This window comes from Cupressus sempervirens, chromosome 9 (genome assembly GCF_028749045.1).
Source record: "Cupressus sempervirens isolate cs-2001-9-10 chromosome 9, ASM2874904v1, whole genome shotgun sequence".
Classification (NCBI taxonomy): domain Eukaryota; kingdom Viridiplantae; phylum Streptophyta; class Pinopsida; order Cupressales; family Cupressaceae; genus Cupressus; species Cupressus sempervirens.
Genome location: NC_143126.1, coordinates 33,888,649 through 33,901,997, shown reverse-complemented (window position 1 = coordinate 33,901,997; position 13,349 = coordinate 33,888,649).

Sequence of the window (13,349 nt, the reverse complement as noted above, 5' to 3'; positions counted from 1 at the left end):
GAGATGTTTTGATGTGATCTATGTGATCTCTAATGATAGGATTTACTTTATGACATGTGAGATGATATGTTGTTATCATGATGATAAATATAAATTAAAAGAGAAGTGATAAATGTAAAAATCACTCACCAATTGAATGCTAAAGAATAGATTTATGATATGGAAAAATAAACTCAATAGTATACATAAAATCTAATGAAATGATGGACATGAAATGCTAATGAAATGATGAACTTAAGAATGAGTTGAGAAATAACAATGATGTATCCTAATCTAATGATGAACTAACAATGCAAAACAAAATGTGTTGATAATTTGATTGATGAACTCATAATGCTTTTTTGAAAAAAGTGACACACTAGGGATGAGCTTTATGAAAGGCATTATACAAACGAATGATAAACTATGATGCAAAAATTTAAATAAACAAAAGAAGAGGTCAGGAGATTTTATGATATGCTAAAAAAATAGCCATAAACTAAAAAGAGAAAGCTGAAACTTATGATAATCATGTGAGAGGAGCATAAAAGAGAAAATGTTATGATTTTTGGGGATATGATAATAGGATAAAAACTATGAAAATATAACATAGTAGAGTCTAGGAGATACAAAATAAATGATGGGGGTAGAATAAGATAACTAATCCTAAACTTATGATAGGGAGCTTATGATGTATAAAAAGTGATCGTAAGAGATGCTGACTCTAAGGAGAATGATGTTGGAAAATGAGTGACCAACAAACTCACAGTTAGGAGCATAGTGATGATTAGGACTAGGATGGTAATTTATGATAGGGATCACATCATGATGAGAATGAACAAGAGTTGATGGTTGATGATTTGAATCAAATGATTCTAAGGGTGGAAAAAGTGAGAGTTCAAGGGAGAGAGGTGATGAAAAAGAGGAGGATAGCAGGGGTTATGAAAATAAATGTGAAGTGTAGGGGAAGCTTGAGCACAGGGTACTTCATGAGGAAGTACCACTATGTAGTGTGAGCACTTTATTTGATATAGGATTTTTAGGGATCTACTAAAGTTACTAAGAATTTCAAGGCCTATTTCTAAAAATTCCATAAGACTAACTCAAACAAGCATGCAAGGATTGCCCCAACATCACACATGAGTCTTGGAGAGATTAGTGTAGGAATGATGCTAGGTGATCCAGAAGAAAATGATATTACCCAAGTACACCATGTTTTATAAAGAAACAAAAACATGTTTGAAATATACAAGGATAATATTTGACTGACTAGCAAGTAGAAAAAAGATTGTGATCAAAACCATGCCCCTAAGTTGCCCCAGTCAAAACACACTGTGATATAAAATGATCATGGAGATCTTGAGGAAGAAACAACAAAATATGTGTGGAAGCAATCAAACAAAATGTACAAAAAACAAAAGATTTTGCTAAGTGAAAAAGTAACCCTTTGCTAAAGAGATCAATTGATGAGCTAGGGATACAAGATGTTGCAACAAGGTGAGGATAGTATGTACAAGGATGACTATTCAATGATATAGGAACTTAGACCAAAAGACATAGTAGTAGGTATGTACATGGTAGGGGAAAGCTTAGGATGAGAAGATAACATTTCAATGATATAAGGATTTTTGTACAAGTGGGGTTTATGTAAAGCATGATCTATGTACAAGGGTTAGGATACTATTATATTTACAAAAGGTAGGGTACATATGATACAAGGATCAGTGCAAGGGTATGAGACACAAAGTTCTATGGGCTATATATGCTACATATGGTAAAGTATAAGGATGAAAATCACTTGATAAGATACATGCAGTAGAGTAGAATGGTAGAATACATTAGGTATGATACATTGGATGCTATAACACAAGAGTGAGATGGGATGTTGCAAAGTGCAAAGTACTGGAGGATGATGCTACGAAGCTTGGTAAAAGGAAAAACTACGAGGAACACCTTGGAAAGATGGGAAGATGAGTGATTTGATATGGAATGGTGATATGGAGGGAGGGGGGGTAGGGCATGTCAATGATAGATAATGAAAAATTTGTAGTATACTAGTCACCTATTTGCTAGGTATTCACCAAGGACCTATCCAAGGAACTTGAATTGCCAAGTTTTAATCATTGGATGCTTATTTCTATTTGTCTATTTTTGATCTGCAGATTTTTCCCTCAGGTGTAGAATTTCTTGAGGTGAATAATGTTGTTAGGATCATTTAGGAGTTCACCTTCAAGGGTAGACAACTAATAGGCTCCCAAGCCAAAAGATGTCGTGACTACATAGGGACCAAGCCATGTGGGCTTGAACTTGTCTTTCTTTTCTCTATCAACCTGAACCTTCATATTATCTTTAAGGACCATGTTGCCTTCCTAAAAATTGTGTGGATGAACTTTCCTATTGAAATTGCACTAGAGGAAAATTTGATAGACCATGAGGTGGTCGTAGGCCTATTTCCTTTTTCCATCAAGTAGATCAAGATGAGTAAGTCAAGCCACTCTATACTCTTCATCAGATATCTGACCTCGTAAAGAGATGTAAAGAGATGGGAATTCAACCTCAATAGGTAGGATTGATTTAGCACCATAGAAGAAGGAGTATGGAGTTGTTCCAATGGCTATATGGAATGAAGTGTGGTATGCCCATAGGGTGGGATTGATTTGCAAATGCCAATCATTGCAAGAGTCATTGACAACTTTCTTAAGGATTCTACGTAGGGTTTTGTTAGTTGCCTCCGCCTGATTATTACCTTGTGGAAACTATGGGCTCAAAATGTGGTGATGTATGTGAAGGGAAGTACACAATTCTTCCATATTTAGGTTTTCAAAATTTCCCCCATGGTCTATGAAAATGGTGGCCAGGATGCCAAAGCAACATATGATAGGATATTAGATAAATTTGGACACCTGAAATCTTGTGGTAGTAACAAGGGGAATAGCTTTGACCCACTTAGTGAAATAGTCAATGGTGGTGATTATCCACTTGTACCCTTCTAAAGAAAGTGGTTCAATAAGGCCAATAAGATCAAACCCCTAGCAGGCAAAGGGCCATGGTGGTGCAATGGGTTGCAAGTCCTGTGCTAGAGCCTGAATCAAATTAGCATGCTATTGACAAGGTAAATAGCATTTCACAAATTCAAATGCATCATGTTCTAGAGTATGCCAATAGTATCTAGCTTGAAGGATTTGCTTTTCTAGCACCATCCCACTCATGTGATCACCACAAAGTTCAACATGCACCTCTTTGAGAGCCATCATAGCCTTGTTTTGATCTAAACATTGAGAGAGAGTAACATGATAACCACAATGATATAGGGTTTGGGTGATGATAGTGTAATGGGAGGCTTTGAAAATAAGGTTTTGGCATTGGGTTCATGTGATGTGAGGAGATATGATACCACTTAGTAGGTAAGCATGAATTTTGTGGTATCATGGAGATTAGGGACCAACCAATATATAGACTCATGTTGATTCATGTAGTTGCTCAACCAAGAATTCATATTGTGTAGCTTCACATGACATTTCCAAGAGAGAACCAATAGTAGTCACCACATCAGCTACCTTATTCTAGAGTCTAGGTACCTATATGAACTGGATCTAAGTAAAATGCTTCTTCAATTGGTCAACTAGATCTTTGTAAGGTAGTAGCTTGTCATCCTTGGTTTGATATTCATTCAATGCTTGTTTGATGATAAGCTAAGAATCACCATAGACTTGAAGCTTCGTGATATTCCACTCAATGAAAATTTTGAGTCCCATAATAAGGGTCTCATACTCTATGATGTTATTTGTACACTAAAATTATAGCTTGAAAGACTTAGGAATATAATCACCTTGAGGTGTAACCAAGAGTATGCCCTCGCTAGAGCCATGAGATTTATAGGACCCATAAAAATATAGCTTCTAGAGTGATTGTTCTTCTATCAAATAGAGGTGTTCATCTAGAAATTCCATGATGAGTGGGTGATCTGTAATAGCCTAGCCTTTGATGGCCTTTTTGTCAATATATTGAATATCAAACTCACTAAGAAGCGTAACTCATTTTGCCAAGCATTTGATAAGTACTATGCAAGAGAGCATATATTTCAATGGATCAATCTTTAATATTAGTTGCACAGTATGACTCAACATGTAATGAAATAGCTTCCAGGTAGAAAATATCACTACTAAGCATGCCTTCTCCATTGGTGTGTAGTTGATCTCATAGCCCATTAATGTTCAGCTAATGTAATAAATAGCTCTTTCCTTTCCTACATCATCAAGTTGTGCTAGAAGAGAACCTAATGTTATGGGAGTAGCTGTGATGTACAATATGAGTGCACACCCTACAACTGAAGGAACCAAAATAGGTGGATTAGCAAAGTATTACTTGATGAGCTCAAATTTGTGTTGGCATCTAAAATTTTGATCTTTCTTAAGCAGGTGAGTGAAGGGTTGACATTTATCAGCAAGTTGAGAAATGAGCCATTAGACTAATTGGATTTTTCCTTACAAAGAACAAAGGTGCTTGAGTGTCTTAGGAGGAGCCATATCCATAATGGCTTTGAATTTCTTAGGGTCAATCTCGATGCAACACTATAACACAATGAAGCCTAGGAGCTTACCTGAAGTAACATTGAAGACACACTTCTTTGGATTCAGCATGAGATGATATTCTGCCAGTCGATTGAATAGTTCCTTAAGGTGAGATAAGTGATCCAAAGCATTGAGAGACTTGACTAAAATATCATCCATGTAATCCTCAAGTATCTTATGGATTAGGTCATGGAAGATGATCGTCATCACACACCGATATGTTGGCCTAGCATTCTTCAACCCAAATGGCATCATGTTGTAGAGAAATGTGCCCCAAGGTGTATTGAATGTCATTTTATGCTGATCTTCTTTTGCAATATGAATCTGATTATATCTGGAGAAACTATCCATTAGTGACAAGAGTTCATGACCTGCAGCGAGATCCACAATCATGTTCATATTTGGTAATGGAAAGTCATCCTTCGGACAAGCTTTATTAAGATCTCTAAAATTGGTACAAATCCTTATATCACTAGAGGGCTTGGTAAAAGGTACCATGTTAGAAATCCATTTAGAATAATTTATTGGTCAAATGATTTTGGCCTCTAGCAACTTTTCTAGCTCTACTTTGACTAATAAAGCCACCTTGGGGTGCATTTTTTGAAGTTTCTACTTGACAGGTTTGGCCTCCAGATCCCCTACCAAATGGTGTACTACTAGTTTGGGGTCCAACCTAGACATGTCTTGATATGACCATGCAAAATGACCCAAATTCTTATGGAGGATCTCAATGAGAAGATCTACTTGCTTGGGTGGTAGAGAAGCTACAATGTATATGATATGTGGTGTCTCTATCAAATCGATATTTACAAGCTAAGTTTCTTCTATCAAAATTGAAGATATAGGAGGCCAATGCTCTTGTGGGAGAAGGATGAAATCTCCATCTTCAGGTGCCTCTGAGAGGTTTTCACTATTGGATATGTCCTCTATTTTTTATTTTATTTTTAAGTCACCCAATGGTGCTCCAGAGGATTTTTCACCATGTGATGTTTTTCTTTGATCTTTTTGCTTTTTTGTTTCTTTTTTAATTTCATTTTTGTGAGTAGAGATTTCCTCCTCCCCAAAGTAACCCATGTGATCTAGCTTGTAGACATAGTTGGTGGCGATGGCAGTCATTTATGTGGCATTTTTGCCCCCATGAATTTAAGGAGTGCATGCTTGATAGAGAACTCGTCAACATAAATGATACTTGGTTGGTCACAATCTACGAGTTTGAGGTGAGCGAGGGGTAGGTATATGAGATTCAAGGATAGTTGGAAGAGCATATAGGCTCCAAGGATTATTTCATCAAGGAAAATATCATTGTAAGCTTTCTTTTCAACTTCCTTAGGGATGTCTTCAACCTCAATGAGAGTGTTCTAGATGTTTGTAAAGGCGTGCACTTCTATTGTAGTGCCCCTAGTTGCGGGAAGTCCATAGACCAAGCCTTTATTTTTCTATCATAGTGTGCTTCTATAGGCTGTCTCATACCTAATTCTTGATGGCCTAAACCACCTCCCTAATAATCTGATTGCTCTATGGCCAAGCAATGTGACCAGGGATATTTCTATTTAAAGTGATCAAGAATTGTTTCACTTTAAGGAGGTGGCTCTTTGTATAGCCATGTGTTAATGTCTGGTGCATTTTCTGCTCCATCAAGGATACCTTTGGTGAAAAATATGGTACAGCCTAGCTAGTGGAGTTGAGAGGTGGTTTCTAGTATAGGCCCTTGATGTGTTAGGTGTCCTTGAGTATGTAGATCAAGTGGTAGAGTGCCAAAAGCAAAACCATCTATGAGACTATACTCACCACAACCTTGGTAGTTGATTTTAACCATGGAAAGAGTGGAAGCTAAAATGGTGTCTAGATCATGGCAAGTGCCAAAGGAACTAGTTGTGGTGGTTCCAATTTCAATCTCAGGGTAGTGATTGGTGTATGAAGCTTCAATTGCATTGAAATAAGCAAAGGGTTCAAGATCTGCGTGGATGGTTATCTCAGTAATATTATGGGAGAATTTGATGCATTGATGATATGTGGATAGAATGGCCTTCATGGCATGAATCAATGGGCAACTTAGGAGGATGTTATATTGAAAGTTAAGATCAACTACATGAAAAAGTGTTTCTTGAGTGGTTGGGCCAACTCTAATAGGGAGCAAGATGGTTCCTTTAGTAGTGCACTCCAAATTGTCATATGCATTGATGGTGATCACTTCATTGATGATGTCTACTTCAATATATCTTGCTTGTTTGATGAACTTTAGAGTACATAGGTTTAGAGCTGATCCATTATCTATCATGATACATTTTACTATAAAGTCAAAAACCATGATAGCTATGTGAAATGGGAGGATGTGATCAGGTTCAACTACTAGGATATTTGTGGTTTTGAAGGATAAGGCACATGAGGCAAAAATATGGCCAACCAAATTATAAAACTTGGTGGCATTTATGTTAGAGGGGATGTGTGACTCATGTAGAGTACTATCAAGGATCTCTTAATAAAGTGGGCTTGTCCATAAGAGATCCAAGATGGAGATCTAGGCTAGCATGTTTCCAAGGTGTTCCAAGATGTTATCTTGCGATCATAATGAAGGTGATTCTGATGGAGATGATCGAGATGGAGGTGGTCATGCTAATGGTGGTCTGATTTGTGTAGATACAGTTGGACCAGCTATATTGAGTCATGTTTGGCAAGTAGCAACTGCACACTGGGTGTATGGGCCCTTGATATTTATGACATTGATAGATGGCTCAACTTTTGATATGCGACCAATTGAGCTACCATAGTCTAAGTATGCTCATGTATAATTCTAATATGTATCTTAGTTGTCACCTTGTTTGTTGATAGGAGGGTTTGTAGGTTCCTTTCTTGGGTTCGTGTTACAAGGAGGGAAAGTATTTTGATACATCATTAATCCTACATTAGGTGAGGGTTGTGCCCCCACTATGATCTGCTTCCAGTCAATGAGGTCTTGTATGTAATCATTAAGCTACATGCATTTAAGTGTAGTGTGTCCTTTGACATGATGGAATTTGCAATATTCGTTATCTTTGTACGAGGATGCTCTAGACTGATTGGGCTCCAAGGGTTGCATTTTTGGATACCAAACAAGGTTATCTTTGGCCAATTTTTCAAAGATTACATCAAGAGGTTCCTCTAATGGAGTGTATACATGCAGTTTCCTTTGAACACAAGGTTTACTACCTACCAATAGTGTGATAGCATTAGTTTGATTATGATGCATGGGTACTTGTTGATGAGTTTGCATAGATGGTTGGTGATACATAGGGGGTTGTTGCTTATAAGGTTGTTGCTGACAAAATGTGGTAGGAACATTGGTAACCACCTTGACAATATGAACATGTTGGGTGTCAATGGCACCATCTATCACTGTGTTTTTTTTTTTATTCTAGTATGAGGTTTTTTCATTGCTTGAACCTCGGTCTTGGGTGTTTTATTTATACAATCTAATGACACCATCCTTATTGATGCCTTTCTTGAGGCCCGTCCCTTTTTCTTTGATGTCCTTGTACATTTGCAAATAGTTCATAACCATATGATGAGCAAGGATAGGGTGTGCTTTTTTTATGAACATCTTGACAAGATGACACTCAGGGATGGTACAAGTAATCCTTTTTGTGAGGATCTACTATTGTTTTAAGTATTCTACAAGACTTTCTCATCCTTTTTGTTTAGTGTGGACTAGGTCTACTATAGAAAGTTTGGTTTCAATGAGATGGGTATACTAATAAACAAAGGCTTTAGAAAGTTCTGCAAAAGTTTTGATAGTGCCCTGAGGGATAAGACAAAACCATTCTAGGGATGGTCCTACTAGGCTCTTGGGAAAGAGCCACATGAGGAACACATCATTATAAGCTACCTCCTAATAATGCATATAGAATTCTTTAACATGTGTAACTGGATCACATTTCCCCCTAAATTTTTCAAACTTAGGGATCTCAAAATGTTTAGGAAATGGTGTCATCGAGATAGTCCTCTCAAAAGGGTATGGGAAATCATTCTGAAACTTGAAATTTTTGGTGTATGTTCCATCTTTGAGGGCTTTAAGACCATTCTTCATCTCTTCCCATTCAAAGTTTATAGGTGGGGGAGTGAGTGCCCCCAATCCAGGTGCACCCAATTTAGGATACATGCTAGGATCTAAAGGTTGATGTGGAAAACCTTGATTGCCATATGGCATTTGTAGAAAAATAGGTTGCATAGTTGGTGGGATGGATGCTATGGGTTGCTAGAATGTGGTTTGTACATACTACTACATTTGCTAAGAAGTTGTTTGGTGTGGAAAGTAGCTATGATGTTGCTGCCCTGTGAGATAGTTTTGTGTGGGTGCTTGAGCATATTGCTAGTGTGAAGACTATGGCTAAAATGGTGGTAATGTGGTTTATGCCTATGCCATCCTTTGGGAATACATACCATGTCCAATATATGGGGGTTGCGCACCTTCTTGAGAGTATGACTGATTATGAATAGGTACAAGGTAATTTATCTACAGTAGAGTATTCGTCAAAGGGAACTGCAAGGGTAGGGTGGTTTGGCTATTGCCTAAAGGTCACATGGAGAAATAATTAGTGAGGGGTGAGAGTGAATAACTTTGTGAAGTGGTGGATGATAGTGCCTGAGGTATGAACATGACTACAGTGCTATGGGGAAGACTAGTGATAGATGTCTATGTCACAGTAGTATTCCAAAGTCCCAAAGGAAATGTAACTAAAAAGCTTTGGCTAGCTACGAAGGGATTGATAGTGATGTTAGGTGGGATGGAAGATTAGGTATTGGACCCTAGTGGTGATATTTGAGTAGTAAATGGACTAGATGTGATGTGGGGTGGAAGTGAAAAGGTAGTGTTACTTGATGCAAATATAGGATTTGGTGGAACAAAAAAATGAGTGGTAGAAATAGATGTAGATGGTATTCTCAGGGTTGGTTGAGATGTAGTATGCACTAGGGATTGAGTGAGAGTGGGATGGGTGTTTTGCAAAATGGGAATAGGCACCTGGGTAGAGGGTATATTTGGGTATGCTAGTTCTATCTGAGGTGGCTGCCATCCAAACAAAGGGTGGGTAGGATTTGTTATGTCAACAAGGGTTGGACGCCAAAACTCAAAGGCACCAACATTCTCCCTTAAGAAATTTTCCATGATAGTTTCCTTGTTTTGATCTATGATGGCATTTACAATGGTAGCATGACTAGGTTGGTTCATGAATGCCTCAACATCTATGGAGGATCTTGGTTCTTCTAGAATTTGTGGTGGTGGATCTAATGACATCATGGAAACTACAGCATGTAGTTGAGCTCAAATTGTGTTACTACTATGACTAGGATCCATGTCCTTCTCTTTCCATGTGCTCCTACCAAAATGTGTGGTGGGTGGCATGAAAGGGTGATTTTTCTAAAGATGGTAGTGTAGCAAGGGATGATGCTAGATATGTATGATACTAGGGGAGTCTAAATGATATGGTGTGAAGTGCAAGAGACTTTTGGTTTTCTAAAATATTAATGTGGAAATGTGATGGTGATGCAAAATGTGTGACCCTAACCTTTGGCTCAAGGTGATGTGGGACACCAATAACAACCTATCTCTAGAAAATGTTGTGTTTCAAGGATACTCAAGATGATGATAGATGTGATGAAAAATATTTCTAAGTGAGTGAGGGAATAACGCTAAGATTTTAACAGTGCATGTGGAGGATTCTTCTTTAACAACCTAAGATGAGAGGAGATGGTGTTACTTTAAATGTTTGTGTCGGATAGTGTGATTCCTAGTGAGAGACCAAACCTATAAGTGCACAAGTGTGTGAAAAAAAAGGAAGGACCTAATCAAAATGAGTAATAGTAGAGTTTTTGATAAGGCTCATATTAACACCATGATGAAAGGTTAGGTTTTCAATTTTGTAGTCCCATTCAATTTGCAATGCTACCTCTACTCTATCTTTCTCAATTTGATCTAATTTGGCAATCCTTAGGTTAGGGATGTGCTTCTTATGCTCTACTTTGATTTCCTTATAAGCTAGTATCTGAAGAAGCTTACCATTCTTAAACTTAGGTTTGGGATGGCTTGGCATGAGATACTTCCAAGGGATTTGATTACAACTGTGGGGTTTTAGAGGTAGTGACTATGACAAGTATACCTTTTGGACCTTGGGTTCGAACATAAATCGATTGAGAAATAGCAGACTATGGATTTTAAGATTAATTTGGCTAGCTATCATCTAGGAAAGGACAATATGTGGCATTGTCAGTCAAGTAGGTTGATAGCAAAAGGTAATTTGAAAAGAGCAACTTTTGGATTTTTAGAGCAAAAGGTTTGTTTGGTAACTAGTCTTTGTGGGGTATGCTTGGGGATTTCTAAGTAACAAGTATGGGTAAAAGGTAAACCAAGATGAAAAGATGATGTTGCAAGTGGGCTTACTAACAACTATTTTCCATATGGGAATGTGAGGTATCTCAAAGATAAATTGTGATATTTTCGGTCAAGTAGGTAGATAGCAAAGTTTTTTTTTTTTTTTTGAAAATGAGCAAGACTTTGGACAAAAAAAGGATTTTGGGACTAGAAGTTTCTTAGTGATTTTTGGTGTGTTTTGAAAGAACAAGAATAAATTTTTAGACAAATGGATAGACTGGACCAATGAGATGAGCAGTTATTGCGAATGGACTTGCTAACAACTTTCATTCGAGATGACAAAGATAAAACTTCTCTTTTTTGATATGAGGGTGAATGGGAAAACAATTTCTCAAAGGACAAATAAATTTTGAGAAATACAAATAGTTGATCTCTTTAGTAAAAGGATTTTGATAATAACCACTGAATTATGTATGTTCAACAAAATTTTTGTACAGGTCTTGATCAGAAAATAAAATAATTCAAACACACACTTTATCCCTAAGGTAAGATTTTTTATTGCAATATGCTATTCAATGGCCCACAACGTGATGTCTCTTGATTCTAGTGCAATATTTCCCTCTAATAAAAGAGGTGAGCCAACACAAGAGTTGATCAACAAAGGATACACATCAGAGAATCTTCAAGGCATGACAAATAGAAGTTCCTCTTCTATAGGAACAATGACCCTTGGAGATGAAACTCAAGTGGCCTTATGCCTAAACCAGGGGAGCACAATGGTGAGTAATCTTAGGGGATGTTGTTTCCCCTATACCATGAATGAACATACCATGGAAAAAAGTGAGATACTTTTGACTAAGGGTGTTGTAAATGGATCTATGGAGTCGCTTAAATGGTTGTTACTGGCTATGATCCACTTAAGCATCTATTTTGGACATGCTAAAATCATGGAAAAGTTTTTCCACCTCAGGCTACCCCCAGAAACATGCCACCTAAACTTAAGAGATAGAGTGAGAAATTTTACCTTTCCCCTCATTTATATACTAGCCAAAAATTTTACTAGTTTGAGCTTCTCACCAAAGGGGATGCACTTCCCAAAGGTGGATGAACTCATTAGAAGCACTCCTAGGTTGTTGCAAATGATTCTTCTAACAACTTTAGATACATGTGTCGCATATTTTAAATGGTCTTGCTTTGCATGAAAAGAGAGAATTCCAAAATGTGCAAAAATGCACAATTTCAAAACACGTAAGACATGGGGTTCATTACTATTTGGACACTTTAATGCTCTATTCTATGATTTTTAAAAACACATGTGTTCAACATACAAGATTCGTTCCAATTTCACAACATCATCAAAAAAAGTAAATTGAGTCAACAAAAGAGAAATCATGCACTAAAGCTTCAAAGATGAGGGAATAAGAGCATTTCAATCTTTAGGGCATTCAAGATTTGATGAAGTTTATTTTAAACCCCGAATTTGAAGTGTTTGCACATAATGTTCTTTAACATGTTAAAATAAAGTGTTCATCACAATGGTTAATTTTAATCTTTAAACATTCATTCCATAAAAAAAAGTAATGTTTGTTCAATATTAAGCCATTTAAAAGATAATGATGACGATAAAACCTACAAAAAAATACACCAGCATAAAAAGATACACAAAAAACTCTTAGAATTTTGAGAAAACTAGACAAAAGTGCAAACTCGTAGGTTTAGGAAGTGATCCTACAAGTGCGAGAATATGAGAAAGGTTCACAGGAATGCAGAACAAAATTGGTGAAGACTGTGAAAATTTTAGGCTGTGGGTTCAAAAAACATAGTGTGATCCAATAATAAAGTGATCTCACAACAAATTATTTTGGTAGGTTTGAGAGGTCAATGGTAGGAATCGATTTGAACATTTGACTGGGCAACAGTTACATTCTTTTAGGAAAATGGTAGCGATTCTACAAGTTGTTCTAGCATTCCTGTAGAAGGAAATACTAGTAGGAATGCTAAGATGTTTTGGGACACATGGCAATTATTGGTTGGGGATGAACTGTGAACTCCCATTTGTGGGTCCACATTCTTGTCGATTAATAGCTACATTCTTGCAATTGCAAGGTCATGTTACCAAGGTCACGAGATCAAAAAACAAGCTATTTTTTCGTGTTCAAAAATCCAAAAATGATTAGATTTCTAGGAGCATGATTTCTAAAGGATGACCTGCATACGTACAAGAAAATTAGCAAACTTATCATAAAAACACACAAGAAAACAAGGTTACTTTGGTTAGTTAACACAAAAAAACCAATATATTGATTAGGTTGACCCAAATGTGGGGTCCCACCGAGCATGCCAAGATGTATCACCTAGTTTAGTAGTGAAAATTGAATACTAACTAATAAAGAAAGCATTAACACAACTAAAAAAATTAATACTTAAGATAGGACTGATTGTTATCACCACAAAAG